This window comes from Lithobates pipiens, unplaced genomic scaffold (assembly GCF_037356315.1).
Source record: "Lithobates pipiens isolate NorthernLeopardFrog02 unplaced genomic scaffold, aLitPip1_a1.2 Scaffold_8, whole genome shotgun sequence".
Classification (NCBI taxonomy): domain Eukaryota; kingdom Metazoa; phylum Chordata; class Amphibia; order Anura; family Ranidae; genus Lithobates; species Lithobates pipiens.
The window spans coordinates 608,755,006-608,771,335 of NW_027507903.1; the positions used below are offsets into that span (position 1 = coordinate 608,755,006).

Below are 16,330 nucleotides of genomic sequence, written 5' to 3' on the forward strand. Positions count from 1 at the left end.
TCTGGGCCATGGTGTGAATTTGGCACCTGTCTATTCATTTGTAGATCTCCCACATCCTGTGAAAAGGAAGTACAAAGCTGTCCCCCCAGGGGAGAAGCACACTTATTTCAGACAATTTGTACCACACTTTACATTGACATCAGGCGCTGCATCTAAGGAGCTTACTTTCTCAGGTCACGATCTCCCATGCATACAAGATTACATTTACAATGAATCTTGGAAAGCTGGTGGCCTGTACAGATTTTACTATGTAGTTTAGTTATTTACTATCACACATCTGCTCTGTAAACCCAACTTGTGAAACTACCATGAAAACTTCCTCTCTTATTTTATTGTGGTTGTCATGTCTGCCATTTGTCCTCTAATTCGCTGAGAAGTGACAAGTCACTTGTGGGAAAGTTGGGAGGACTGTCCAGTGACACCTCTTGATTACTAGTATTAGGAGATCAAAGTTTAGCGTGTATGGTACCCGACTGACACACTTCTAAACTCTACTATAAATCTTAAAGCGGTTATAAACCCTTGTTTTTTTTTTTTTTTTTTTTTAAGCATTGCATACTAGCACATTATGTGAAACGTACCTGAAAACAAAAAATGTGATGTAATCGCTGGAGGCAGCGTCCATCTTCTCCTGGTCTTCCTTCCGGGTCTGTGACAGGCCCGAATGCCGGGATGATGTCACTCCCATGCATGCGCGGGGGAAACGTCATTCGTGGTACACATATCTGAAAGAACAGCACGGGCGGCCTTTTCTTCAGAGCACGTGCGCCAATGATGTAATCGAGTGCATGTAATGTAAACAGCGGCGGAACTATAGGGGTCGCTGCAGTCGTACTTGCGACTGGGCCCTGCCGTTCTGCCGCTGTGGGGGGCCCAAGACCTGGCATCTCCCCTGCACCTCTGGCTGGCACTTTAGAAAGCACTGGGGGGAGGTGGAAATCGGCGATCGGCAGCTCTATGGTGCCTGTGAGCGGCGGGATCTGCCCAGGGCTTGTAGTTCTCTCTTCCCCATTGTCAGTGTATACAGTGGAGAGGAAAGGGGAGGGGCCTCTGACCTTGGCAGGTATCAGTTTCACTTTCAGTGAGTCGCTCTGCTTGTACACTGTTTCTGATACATGCCCTGGTCAGAGGCCCCTCTCTTCTCCACTGTATACACTCGGTAGAGAAGAACTACAAGCCACAGGGAGATCCCCCTGCCTGTGGACACCATAGAGTTGCAGATTGCCGCCTCCCACCTCCACCAGCCAGGCCTTAGGCACTGGTGCTGGTGCCACCACACTGCAACCTCTGCCATATACTCTAGTTTTATTGCAGGAATTAGCCCTGCTGCAAAGCATTGCATCAAAAATTGTAATTAAACGCCCCTGTTAAACAGGGGCAGAAAAATTGGGCATTAGGCACTGGTGCTGGTGCCACCACACTGCAACCTCTCCCATATACTCTTGTTTGATTGCAGGAATTAGCCCTGCTGCAAAGCATTGCATCACAAATTGTACTTAAACGCCCCTGTTAAACAGGGGCAGAAAAATTGGGCTGATGGCATCAACCAGAACCAGAAATGTTCTTCCAACATATCAGCGGAGGAGGAAGAGGATAGACAATCAACATAACAGGACAGTCACTCAGCATCAGCATAGGCAGTCTTGAAGGGATGTGATATTTCCAAAAAAAATGATTCTGTTACATCAGCTTCAGGTGCTTGGTAGCTGTGGGTGATCCAAGACTGATTCATCTTGATGAAGGTCAGTCGATCAACTGATTCGGTGGACAGGCGCAACCTGTGATCGGTAACAAAGCCACCAGCAGCACTGAAGGTGCGTTCCGAAAGAACGCTGGATGCAGGACAGGCCAGTAGCTCAATTGCATACTGTGCAAGCTCTGGCCAGTGATCCATCCTCAAGACCCAGTAAGCCAGAAGATTTTCGGTGGGAAAGGTGTCCAAGTCTGACCTTGCCCCTAGGTATTCCTGCACCATGTAAATCAGACGCTGGCGATGGGTGCTGGAACCGATCATACCTTGGGGCTGCGGACTAAAAAATTGTCTGAAAGCATCAGTCAGACGGCCACCTTCTCCACCGCACCTTCTGACTGATGCCTCAGCAACACGTTGTCCAGGACCAGGAGTTTGTAACCTCCCAGTCTCTGGGAACGCGTTGCACAGACCTTTCTGCAAGTCCTCCTGGAGATGTCTCATCCTCTGCTCCCTCTGCGATGGCAAGATAAGGTCGGCAACCTTACCCTTGTACCGTGGATCAAGGAGAGTGTCCAGACAGTAATGGTCCCTCTCCTTGATCCGAAGAATACGAGGATCCTTCCGCAAGCTTTGCAGGATCAGGGAGGCCATGCAGCGTAGGTTAGCTGAGGCATTCGGTCCGGAGTCCTCTGGGTCACTAAGGACAACATGATCCGCAGCTACCTCCTCCCAGCCACGTACAAGTCCACGTGTTTCTTGGGACTGTAAATCATCCCTACAAGACTGCTGCTGCTGCTGCTGATGCTGATGCTGAGTGCCAGCCTCCACCTCCATGCTGACACAATCATCCTCCTCCTCCTCTTCCTCCTCCTCATCCTCTTCCTGTGTGATGGGTGGCACAGCAGGAACACTGTCTGGATAAAGGGGGCCTTGAGAGGCAAGGAAGTCCTCCTCTTCCTGCCTCTGTTCTGCCTCAAGTGCCCTGTCCATTATTCCACGCAGCGTATGCTCCAAGAGGTGGACAAGAGGTACCGTGTCACTGATGCATGCACTGTCACTGCTCACCATCCTTGTGGCCTCCTCAAACGGTGACAGGACAGTGCATGCATCCCTGATCATGCCCCACTGGCGTGGTGAGAAAAAACCGAGCTCCCCTGACCCTGTCCTGGTGCTGTAGTCGCACAGGTACTCATTGATGGCCCTCTGCTGCGTGTGCAGCCGCTGCAGCATGGCCAATGTTGAGTTCCATCTGGTGGGCATGTCACATATAAGGCGGTTCTTGGGCAGGTTCAACTCCTTTTGGAGCTCAGCCAGCCGAGCACAGGCATTAAATGATCGGCGGAAATGCACACAGACTTTCCTGGCCTGCTTCAGGACATCCTGTAAGCCGGGGTACCTGCCCAAGAACCGCTGCACCACCAGGTTAAGGACGTGAGCTACACAGGGCACATGGGTCAGTTGTCCCTGTCGGAGGGCGGAGAGGAGGTTGGTGCCATTGTCGCAAACCACCATTCCTGGCTTAAGCTGGTGTGGCGTCAACCACCTCTCGGCCTGCCCCTGCAGAGCTGACAAAACATCCGCCCCAGTGTGGCTCCTGTCCCCCAAACAAACCAGCGCAAGCACGGCATGGCATCGTTTTGCCTGCGTATTTGCGTAGCCCCTGGAACGCCTATGGAGCACCGCTGGTTCTGAGGACAGAGCACTGGAAGAGGCCATGGAGGAAGAAGAAGAGGAGGGGGTGGAGGAGAGAGGTGTGTCACAACCAATAGTAGCATTTTGGAGGTGTGGTGGCGGAACAACCTCCAACACTACTGCACCTTGTCCTGCATCCTTCCCAGCTGCCAGAACAGTGACCCAATGGGCCGTGAAAGACAGGTAACGTCCCTGTCCATGCCTGCTGGACCATGAGTCAGTGGTAATATGCACCTTACCGCTGACCGCCCTGTCCAGCAAGGCAAGGACATTGCCTTCCACATGCCGGTAGAGAGCCGGAATCGCCTTCCGTGAGAAAAAGTGGCGTTTGGGGACCTGCCACTGAGGAACCGCACATTGTACAAACTCACGGAAGGGGGCCGAGTCTACCAACTGAAAAGGCAGCAGTTGAAGTGCTAGCAATTTAGCCAAGCTAGCATTCAACCGCTGGGCATGTGGATGGCTGGGAGTTAACTTCTTTCGCCGGTCCAGCAGCTGGGGCAGGGACATTTGCCTGCTATAATCGGACGTGGGTGTACCGCTAGCAGAGTTCCCGGAAGAACTTGGCTGTGACACACCTAATTCTACACCTTCATTCCTCTCAGAGCAGGTTTCAGAGAGGACTGAAGGTCTAGTGGGGTTGGAGATGCCAGCTGATGAGGAGCAAGGAGAGGTCCGCTTTGTTCTTTGGTGTGGGTCTTTGAGGTACGCTTGCCAACGAGCTGCATGGCAGGTCAACATATGTCTGGTCAAGCATGTGGTGCCCAAGCGGCTGATGTTTTGGCCACGTGAGATACGCTTGAGACATATGTTGCAAATAGCAGCGGTGCTATCTGATGCACTCGTCTCAAAAAAGGCCCACACCAAAGAACTTTTAGAATAACGCGCAGAGGCAGCGCTCTGCACAGGCGGAGCTCTGCGGTGTGATTCAGTCGGTGTGCTGCCCCTAAGCTGGCCCCTGGAGGGCATCCTGCCTCGTTGGACATGTGCCTCCTCCTCCTCCTCCTCTCTCCTTCCAGGCACCCATGTGGAGTCAGTGCCCTCATCATCCCCTCCCTCTTCATCGCTGTAGCAAACCTGGCAGTATGCTGCAGCTTGTGGAACATGACTGCCAGATTGCTGTCCTTCTTGAGCATCCCCTCTCTCTGCGCTCACGCTACTGCCTTCCTCTAGCTGAGTGTCATCATCAGAGCCCACAAAACACTGGGCATCCTCCTGGAGCATGTACCCAACACTGTGCTCAAAGAGTTCAGGAGACTCCTCAGGAGGACGTGGTGGGTCTAGGGAAGGAGTCACTGATGATGACATTGAGAGGAGGGAAGACGATGCGTTGGCAGCTGCTTTGCTAGTACCCTGAGACTGGGTGAGAGAGGATGAGGAGGATGAAGGGGGCTTGGTCATCCACTCTACCAAGTCGTTGGCATGTTGCGGTTCAACATGTCCAGCTGCCGAAAAGAAGGGCAAGCGTGTCCCATGGCCACGTGCTGATGACAATGCACCGCGTCCACGACCAGCACTGTTGTCTCTAGACACAGAGCCTGCTTGCCCTCTTTTATCGGCTCGCGCCTGTCTGCCTCTCCTTGCTGGCCTTCCAGACATGGTAATGGCCTGAAGGGAGTTGGGTAAAAAAGCAGTTGGGTAGTGTATATTGTGCTAGAGGCACACAACACCCACTAACTCCTGCAGATGCCTTTATTATAGAACACCAGAGATAAAGGGGTATATACAGATGTATACTGTGCTGTGCTGGAGGCACACACAACTTCCAATAACTCCTGCAGATGGCAAGTGGGCTCAAATAGAGAACAGCTATGTAGGTGGATATAGCGGTATGTACTGGGTACAGAGCACGCAGACAGCACGCACTATCTCCTAACACTACTGACTGCAAGCTCTATTATAAAAGATAGATCACTAGCTATATAGGTGAGGTGAATATAGCGTGTATACTGCGGTCAGGGCACGCAGACAATAACCACTACACAACAGCAAGATCGAAAATCGTCCGAAAACGATCGATGTGTACTGTGTTGAAGGTACACAGAACACCCACTGCTTCAGACGCCAACACACTACACAAGGCCGCCGCGCCGGCGGCCTTATATAGTGGGGGGCTTGCACTACACAGCCTGAGCTATGATTGGCCACAGGCATCCTGCCTGTGGCCAATCATGGCTCTCCTCGCTGCTGGCGCTGCGATTGGCCAAGCATGCGGGGTCACAGTGCATGCTTGGCCAATCATGAGCCAGCAATGCACTGCGCCATCGCAGTGCATTGTGGGCCGTGAGCGCCACACGAATTTGGTGCGAACGGACCAAAATGTTCGGACTTCGCCGAACAGACGAACAGCTAATGTTCGAGTCGAACGTATGTTCGACTCGAATACGAAGCTCATCCCTATTGGGCACCACATGCTTGACCAGACATATGTTGACCTGCCATGCAGCTCGTTGGCAAGCGTACCTCAAAGACCCACACCAAAGAACAAAGCGGACCTCTCCTTGCTCCTCATCAGCTGGCGTCTCCAACCCCACTAGACCTTCAGTCCTCTCTGAAACCTGCTCTGAGAGGAATGAAGGTGTAGAATTAGGTGTGTCACAGCCAAGTGCTTCCGGGCACTCTGCTAGCAGTACACCCACGTCCGATTATAGCAGGCAAATGTCCCTGCCCCAGCTGCTGGACCGGCGAAAGAAGTTAATTCCCAGCCATCCACATGCCCAGCGGTTGAATGCTACCTTGGCTAAATTGCTAGCACTTCAACTGCTGCCTTTTCAGTTGGTAGACTCGGCCCCCTTCCGTGAGTTTGTACAATGTGCGGTTCCTCAGTGGCAGGTCCCCAAACGCCACTTTTTCTCACAGAAGGCGATTCCGGCTCTCTACCGGCATGTGGAAGGCAATATCCTTGCCTCGCTGGACAGGGCGGTCAGCGGTAAGGTGCATATTACCGCTGACTCATGGTCCAGCAGGCATGGACAGGGACGTTACCTGTCTTTCACGGCCCATTGGGTCACTCTTCAGGCAGCTTTGAAGGATGCAGGACAAGGTGCAGTAGTGTTGGAGGTTGTTCCGCCACCACGCCTCCAAAATGCTACTATTGGTTGTGAAACACCTCTCTCCTCCACCCCTTCCTCTTCTTCTTCCTCCATGGCCTCTTCCAGTGCTCTGTCCTCAGAACCAGCGGTGCTCCGTAGGCGTTCCAGGGGCTACGCAAGTACGCTGGCAAAACAATGCCATGCCGTGCTTGCGCTGGTTTGTTTGGGGGACAGGAGCCACACTGGGGCAGATATTTTGTCAGCTCTGCAGGGGCAGGCCGAGAGGTGGTTGACGCCAGCTTAAGCCAGGAATGGTGGTTTGCGACAACGGCACCAACCTCCTCTCCGCCCTCCGACAGGGACAACTGACCCATGTGCCCTGTGTGGCTCACGTCCTTAACCTGGTGGTGCAGCGGTTCTTGGGCAGGTACCCGGGCTTACAGGATGTCCTGAAGCAGGCCAGGAAAGTCTGTGTGCATTTCCGCCGATCATTTAATGCCTGTGCTCGGCTGGCTGAGCTCCAAAAGGAGTTGAACCTGCCCAAGAACCGCCTTATATGTGACATGCCCACCAGGTGGAACTCAACGTTGGCTATGCTGCAGCGGCTGCACATGCAGCAGAGGGCCATCAATGAGTACCTGTGCGACTACGGCACCAGGACAGGGTCAGGGGAGCTCGGTTTTTTCTCACCACGCCAGTGGGGCATGATCAGGGATGCATGCACTGTCCTGTCACCGTTTGAGGAGGCCACAAGGATGGTGAGCAGTGACAGTGCATGCATCAGTGACACTGTACCTCTTGTCCACCTCTTGGAGCATACGCTGCGTGGAATAATGGACAGGGCACTTGAGGCAGAACAGAGGCAGGAAGAGGAGGACTTCCTTGCCTCTCAATGCCCCCTTTATCCAGACAGTGTTCCTGCTGTGCCACCCATCACACAGGAAGAGGATGAGGAGGAGGAAGAGGAGGAGGAGGATGATTGTGTCAGCATGGAGGTGGAGGCTGGCACTCAGCATCAGCAGCAGCAGCAGTCTTGTAGGGATGATTTACAGTCCCAAGAAACCCGTGGACTTGTACGTGGCTGGGAGGAGGTAGCTGCGGATCATGTTGTCCTTAGTGACCCAGAGGACTCAGCTAACCTACGCTGCATGGCCTCCCTGATCCTGCAAAGCCTGCGGAAGGATCCTCGTATTCTTCGGATCAAGGAGAGGGACCATTACTGGCTGGCCACTCTCCTTGATCCACTGTACAAGGGTAAGTTTGCCGACCTTATTTTGCCATCGCAGAGGAAGCAGAGGATGAGACATATCCGGGAGGCCTTGCAGAAAGGTCTGTGCAACACGTTCCCAGAGACTGGGAGGTTACAAACTCCTGGTCCTGGACAACGTGTTGCTGAGGCATCGGTCAGAAGCGGTGGAGAAGGTGGCCGTCTGACTGATGCTTTCAGACAATTTTTAGTCCGCAGCCCCAAGGTATGATCGGTTCCAGCAACCATCGCCAGCGTCTGATTTACATGGTGCAGATATACCTAGGGGCAAGGTCAGACTTGGACACCTTTCCCACCGAAAATCCTCTGGCTTACTGGGTCTTGAGGATGGATCACTGGCCAGAGCTTGCACAGTATGCAATTGAGCTACTGGCCTGTCCTGCATCCAGCGTTCTTTCGGAACGCACCTTTAGTGCTGCTGGTGGCTTTGTTACCGATCACAGGGTGCGCCTGTCCACCGAATCATTTGATCGACTGAACTTCATCAAGATGATTCAGTCTTGGATAACCCACAGCTACCAAGCACCTGAAGCTGATGTAACCGAATCATTTTTTTTAAAATATCACATCCCTTCAAGACTGCCTATGCTGATGCTGAGTGACTGTCCTGTTATGTTGATTGTCTATCCTCTTCCTCCTCCGCTGATATGTTGGAAGAACATTTCTGGTTCTGGGTGATGCCATCAGCCCAATTTTTCTATCCCCTGTTTAACAGGGGCATTTATTTACAATTTTTGATGCAATGCTTTGCAGCAGGGCTAATTCCTGCAATAAAACTAGAGTATATGGGAGAGGTTGCAGTGTGGTGGCACCAGCACCAGTGCCTAATGCCCAATTTTTCTGCCCCTGTTTAACAGGGACATGTAATTACAATTCTTGATATAATATTTCACAGGAGGGCCCGTTCCTGTGCCCACCCAGAGTAACTGTGAGGACTTATAGTGTTGTGGCACCAGCACCAGCACCACAACCACCAAAGGTCAATTTTTCTACCACTGTTCAACAATGGCATGTAATTACAATTCTTGATATTATCGTTCACAGCAGGGCGCTCCAGCGCCCACCAAGAGTCACTTTGAGGGCTTACAATGTTGTGGCAAAACCAACACCTTGTTCCGCTATTTCTGCAGAGCATATAGGGCAGGCCCCTACTTTCAAACATCCAACTTACAAACATCTCCTACTTGCAAACGGAAGGAGACAACAGCAAGTGAGATGAAAAAAGATGGACGACGAAACAAATTATACAGGGGTGATAACCCTTCCCTATGTTTTCCAAAAAGCTTAAAAATAGTTTTTTTGACTGAAGCTACACTTTAAAAATGTACCAGTTGAAAATTACAAACAGATTCAACTTAACACAACAAACCTACACAGTCCCTGTCTTGTTTGCACCGCCTGTATACTGCTGTTCTGAGTATATAGGGCCTGGGGGCCACACGCATTTCCTTTTTTTAATATGGGTACAGGGTTCCCCTTAATATGCGTACAAGACCCAAAGGGGCTGGTAATGGGCAGGGAGGGCTACTTATACCATTTTTCTCAATGATTTTAAACCAGCTTGCAGGAACCAGATATAACATTAAAACCGCAAGCAGTTTTAAATGGTGTTATTTCCGTTTAATGTCATTTTGTGCAGGGACTGTTCTAAACACGGGAAACACGTGGCACTTCACAGGCATACTACATACACCTCCCAGGCACCATATTTAAAGGAATATTTCACCTTTTTTTCTCACTTTAATCGTCATTAAAATCAGTGCTCCCGCCAAAACGGCCATTTTAAAAAACATTTTAGGCATTGACCCATGTCCCCCGGGGCAGGAGCCAGGTCCCCAAACCCTTTTTAGGACAGCATCTTGCATATTAGCCGTTAAAATTAGCACTTTTAATTTCGAACGTTCGAGTCCCATAGACTTCAATTGGGTTCTATAGTTCATACGAATTTGGGGTCCGTTCGAAAGTTCTGGTGCGAACCGAAGCAGGGGGTGTTCGGCTCATCCCTAGTCACTAGTGTGTTATCAAGTTGCACTCTGCAATACCCCGCCAATACTCTGCAATACCCCGCCAATACTCTGCATTACCGAATACTCTGCATTACCCAATACTCTGCATTACCCAATACTCTGCAATACCCAATACTCTGCATTACCCAATACTCTGCATTACCCAATACTCTGCATTACCCAATACTCTGCAATACCCCGGAAATACTCTGCAATACCACGCCAATACTCTGCATTACCCAATACTCTGCATTACCCAATACTCTGCAATACCCCGCCAATACTCTGCAATACCCCACCAATACTCTGCATTACCCAATACTCTGCATTACCCAATACTCTGCAATACCCCGCCAATACTCTGCATTACCCAATACTCTGCAATACCCCGCCAATACTCTGCAATACCCTGCCAATACTCTGCAATACCCCGCCTATACTCTGCACTACCCAATACTCTGCATTATCCAATACTCTGCAATACCCCGCCAATACTCTGCATTACACAATACTCTGCAATACCCCACCAATACTCTGCAATACCCCGCCAATACTCTGCATTACCCAATACTCTGCCATACCCCACCAATACTCTACATTACCCAATACTCTGCAATACCCTGCCAATACTCTGCAATACCCTGCCAATACTCCGCATTACCCAATACTCTCCAATACCCTGCCAATACTCTGCAATACCCTGCCAATACTCTGCATTACCCAATACTCTACAATACCCTGCCAATACTCTGCAATACCCTGCCAATACTCTGCAAAATACCTTGCCAATACTCCGCAATACCCTGCTAATACTCTGCATTACCCAATACTCTGCAATACCCTGCCAATACCCCGCATTACCCAATACTCTGCAATACCCTGCCAGTACTCTGCAATACCCTGCCAATACTCTGCAATACATACCCTGCCAATTCTCTGCAATACCCTGCCAATACTCTGCAATAAACTGCCAATACTCTGCAATACAATACCCTGCCAATACTCTGCAATGCAATACTCTGCCAATACTCTGCAGTACATACCTTGCCAATACTCTGCAATACCCTGCCAATACTCTGCAATACATACCCTGCCATTACTCTGCAATACTCTGCCAATACTCTGCAATACCCTGCCAATACTCTGCAATGCAATACCCTGCCAATACTCTGCAATACATACCCTGCCAATACTCTGCAATACATACCCTGCCAATACTCTGCAATACCCCACCAATACTCTGCAATACTCCGCCAATACTCTGCAATACCCCACCAATACTCTGCAATACATACCCTGCCAATACTCTGAAATACATAGCCTGCCAATACTCTGCAATACTTACCCTGCCAATACTCTGCAATACCCTGCCAATACTCTGCAATACCCTGCCAATACTCCGCATTACCCAATACTCTCCAATACCCTGCCAATACTCTGCAATACCCTGCCAATACTCTGCATTACCCAATACTCTACAATACCCTGCCAATACTCTGCAATACCCTGCCAATACTCCGCAAAATACCCTGCCAATACTCCGCAATACCCTGCCAATACTCTGCATTACCCAATACTCTGCAATACCCTGCCAATACCCCGCATTACCCAATACTCTGCAATACCCTGCCAGTACTCTGCAATACCCTGCCAATACTCTGCAATACATACCCTGCCAATACTCTGCAATACCCTGCCAATACTCTGCAATAAACTGCCAATACTCTGCAATACAATACCCTGCCAATACTCTGCAATGCAATACTCTGCCAATACTCTGCAATACATACCTTGCCAATACTCTGAAATACCCTGCCAATACTCTGCAATACATACCCTGCCAATACTCTGCAATACATACCCTGCCATTACTCTGCAATACCCTGCCAATACTCTGCAATACCCCTGCCAATACTCTGCAATGCAATACCCTGCCAATACTCTGCAATACATACCCTGCCAATACTCTGCAATACATACCCTGCCAATACTCTGCAATACCCCGCCAATACTCTGCAATACTCCGCCAATACTCTGCAATACCCCACCAATACTCTGCAATACATACCCTGCCAATACTCTGCAATACATACCCTGCCAATACTCTGCAATACTTACCCTGCCAATACTCTGCAATACCCTGCCAATACTCTGCAATACATACCCTGCCGATACTTACTCTGCAATACTTACCCTGCCAATACTCTGCAATACCCTGCCAATACTCTGCAATATATACCCTGCCGATACTTACTCTGCAATACTTACCCTGCCAATACTCTGCAATACCCTGCCAATACTCTGCAATACATACCCTGCTGATACTTACTCTGCAATACTTACCCTGCCAATATTCTGCAATACCCTGCCAATACTCTGCAATACATACCCTGCCGATACTTACTCTGCAATACTTACCCTGCCAATACTCTGCAATACCCTGCAATACATACTCTGCCGATACTTACTCTGCAATACTTACCCTGCCAATACTCTGCAATACCCTGCAATACATACTCTGCCGATACTTACTCTGCAATACTTACCCTGCCAATACTTACCCTGACAAGACTCTGCAATACTTACCCTGCAATACCCAGCAATGCCCTACCAATAATCTGCAATACCCAGCAATAATCTGCCATACCCTGCCAATGCTCTGCAATACCCTGCCAATACTTATCCTGCCAATATCCTGCAATACCCTGCCAATACTTACCCTGCTAATACATATTCTGCTAATACCCAGCCAAAATATTATTGGGGGAGATGACGTGGATATTACAGTGGGGGAGATGTATATTACAGTGGGGACTATATGGTGGTGACATTTTCACAGGTTTTTGCAAATTCTATTATTATTTGCTGATCCGAAAAATGATCCAATCCGTGACTCTGATCCAAGGAATGATCCTATCCGTGAGTTTTTTGATCCGTTGCCGATAATCTTGCACGGCAAGGGCAACGTTATTCCAGTTTGTGGGATATTTTCTAATTTGCTGTATTTGAATTTGGAACAGGGTGTATTTGTGTTAGAAATTCCCCGCGAGGGAAAGATCATCACCCATTGTGTTGATTATTCTGTTTGACAAGTTAACTTATTTTGTTTTTGTAACTTGTAACTGGCACTTTACAATAAATGTACTGTATTTTCTGTGAAATATATATGCATATGAGCGTACCTTTTTTTTTTTTTTGGTGGGGGAGTGGATCTTGGGTGGGAGTTCCCACACTTTTTTCCCCAGGACTTGACCCCTGCTCTTGCTGTACATTCTGGGAGAGGGTACTTAAGGTACTGACATCACGTGCTTCTGGGTTCCGGTCCAGAAGATCTTTCTGTCTGTTTGGTCCTGGTCCTCCTGACCAGCCCCCATGGCCCTCATGGCCTGGGGTGCGGATCCATCCAATTCCAAGTCTCTGGGCTGGCTAGCCCGAGGCAAAGTAACTGGGAGGAGGATTCAAAGGTGGTCCGGTGCCGTCTCATCTGTGGAGAGGAACAGCAACTGGAGAAGCAACCAGGGGAGGACACTTCGGGAGAAGGCCACGCATAAGGCTGACTTCTCAGAAAGAGCCAAATATTTCAACACGTTACGCGTCGTTTAATGCAGTATATTTCAATGCGTTACTGTAAGTTTAACGATGTATATTTTAGTGTGTTACGTGCCGTTTAACGCAGTATATTTTTGTGCGTTAGTGTAAGTTTAACGCAGTATATTTACGTGCATTGCTGCAAGTTTAACGCTGTATATTGCAGTGCGTTTGTAAATGCTTAACGCAGTATATTTTTGTGTGCCGGAGTGACGCCATTGCCGCTTCGGCCAATCACAACGCCGGAGCTGCGAGACCCGGAAGTCACTCCGGGATACATGACAGCGGTGGAGATGAAGAACGAGGACCGCTTCAGGGTCTTCGATCTCAGGTAAGTTATTTTTTACTATCTCATTATTCATAATGAGATAGTATGCTATGCATACTAGCTCATTATGCCTTTGCCTTGCCTTGCAGGGTTTTTATTTATTTATTTATTTATTTATTTTTTTCAGGGTTAACGTCCTCTTTAATGTCGCTTGGCATGAACAAGGGGAGGATCTACTCTCCAGTACTCATTCTGTTAAATCTAGGTCCAGGGCCAAATATAGAAAAGATGGGAGGTAACATTTTGTTACAACCTGTTCTGTAGAGTATAATAAAATAGTGAGTTTAATGAAAAAGAACATACCCATTTTGTATACTGATAGCGTGCAGAGAGGAAGAGCGCGTCTTCCGCCGAGGGAACGAATGGGCTCAGGTGAGTAAAACAGGAGGGCTGGTCAGTGTCGGAAGTTTTTTCACCTTAATGCATAGGATGCATGATGTGCAGAAATGAGCAAAAAAAAATAAAATAAAAAAAAACAACAACACAAGCGCAATTAGAAGTATGAATCAGCCCTAACATGGTCATGAAGAGTATATGCCCTTACAGAACTACTGGTCACATATAAGCATATAATCAGCTGCAGTGAAGTCTGCGGGACAACGGGATTCTGTGCAACAAATGTAGACAGAAACCAAAATAAAAATAATAATAATAAAAATACAATCTCTAAAACACTTTGCATTCCCATTACACTTTCTTTGTGGCTCCATAGGTATGCTAAATAATTCAGTGGAGCATTGGTGGTTCAGTGGTAGAATTCTCGCCTGCCACGCGGGAGGCCCGGGTTCGATTCCCGGCCAATGCAAGCTAGTTTTTTTTTTCATTTTTATTAACAATATGAAGAGCTAGTAATCTTCATTACAGATTAAAATCTATTAGGAAAACTCTCTATAGGCTGTGCAGTTTGAAGCTAAATGGATGTAATATAGTCTTCATATTGTTCATTAGAGTACATGTAGATTCCAGTGTGTTAGGCGTCAACATGGAAAAAGAGGAGGTTTGAAGAGTTGCATTCATTACAGCACCTTTATTCTGAAGTGCTTGCAATTGCATGTGAAGACCTGTAATTAATTGCTCAAGTTATTGGTGAGCTAGACCAAAGAGCTGACAATCTTGTTTTGCAGTTTCTAACTAAAAGGTCTGAAAAGTCATTTATGTCCATTTCCAGGCTTTACAAAGAAATTAAGATTTATATATTCAATTTATCATCTTTATAATCTATAAATTTTAAGGTTCAGATTAATTCAACTCCAATACAAATACAATGTAACAATTTGTCGGTTTTACATTGACTCTCAGATGTCAGATTTAAGCAGCAGCAAATGCATTGGTGGTTCAGTGGTAGAATTCTCGCCTGCCACGCGGGAGGCCCGGGTTCGATTCCCGGCCAATGCAATAAGCATTTTTTTTAAATTGAATCACCACCTGCACACTATCTGCACACTACAAGCACAGGCAGCTTTATCACTAAGATAATGAGTCTACGGTTACAGATAAGCTGTGATAAGGAAGATGTTGTCACCACAGATCTTACTGACTCACTGAGAGCTCATTTGAACGTGTGGCTAACGTTACCATCTCTCTGAAAAGCAATCCGCAGTAGAAGACTTTTTAGAGGGCGCTTAACAGGCAAGTGCCTGTAAGGCGCTGCCCACAAGATGTGGCAAGTCTTTTCCTTTTTGCTCAGGATTGGTGGACAGGGTGGGGAGGAAAAATAATGCCCAGTCGCCCACTTTTACTGCCCCCCAGCTACACTAACAAGCCTCAACACAGTTCTTCTTTAGAATGGCTTTTAATGTATTTATGTTTTCCATCTTAATATACTCTAGTTAAAAAAATTTAAAAAAGGGCATCTTAACCCTTTCACTGTCAGTTAAGTATGCCATACATTGTCAGCAGCAGTGTGTGTGTGTGTGTGTGTGTGTGGGGGGGGGGGGGGGGGTGACTTGCACTCTCCCAACTGCTACAGGTAGTGGGGGCTGGTGCTATATTTTCTGGGGGAAAACAATCCACCCGCCGCAACTCCCTGGTCAGTCAGGTCACAGTCTCCCTGATTCTCCTCCCGGCCAATCAGAGGAGGTCTTTTGCTCGAATTATTGCTCTCACTCTGACGATCGCGGCAATGCCTCATATGTGTGATTTGAACACAAAAATGGCAAACTGACTATTTCAGTTTAGTTTTAGTTTTAGTTTAGTTTAGTTTTAGTTTTAGTTTAGTTTTAGTTTAGTTTAGTTTTAGTTTAGTTTAGTTTTAGTTTAGTTTAGTTTTAATTTAGTTTAGTTTTAGTTTAGTTTAGTTTAGTTTAGTTTTAGTTTAGTTTAGCTTAGTTTAGTTTAGTTTTAGTTTTGTTTTAGTTTAAGTTTAGTTTAGTTTAGTTTAGTTTAGTTTAGTTTAGTTTAGTTCAGTTTTAGTTTAGTTTAGTTTTAGTTTAGTTTAGCTTAGTTTAGTTTAGTTTTAGTTTTAGTTTTGTTTTAGTTTTGTTTTAGTTTAGTTTAGTTTTAGTTTAGTTTAGTTTTAGTTTAGTTTAGTTTATTTTAGTTGAATTTAGTTTTAGTTTAGTTTAGTTTAGTTTTAGTTTATTTCAGTTTAGTTTTAGTTTAGTTTAGTTTTAGTTTAGTTTTAGTTTAGTTTTAGTTTATTTTAGTTGAATTTAGTTTTAGTTTAGTTTTAGTTTATTTCAGTTTCGTTTTAGTTTAGTTTAGTTTTAGTTTAGTTTTAGTTTA

At 47.4% G+C, this 16,330-nt stretch overlaps 2 non-coding genes across 2 annotated transcripts; both read left to right on the forward strand.

Annotated features, from left to right (window-relative positions):
• The first annotated feature begins 14,340 nt into the window (after positions 1 to 14,340).
• Positions 14,341 to 14,411, forward strand: TRNAG-GCC (transfer RNA glycine (anticodon GCC)). The gene has a single exon. It is a non-coding gene; the product is annotated as a tRNA-Gly (tRNA).
• A 519-nt stretch (positions 14,412 to 14,930) lies between these two features.
• Positions 14,931 to 15,001, forward strand: TRNAG-GCC (transfer RNA glycine (anticodon GCC)). Its single transcript has one exon. It is a non-coding gene; the product is annotated as a tRNA-Gly (tRNA).
• Positions 15,002 to 16,330: the final 1,329 nt, after the last annotated feature.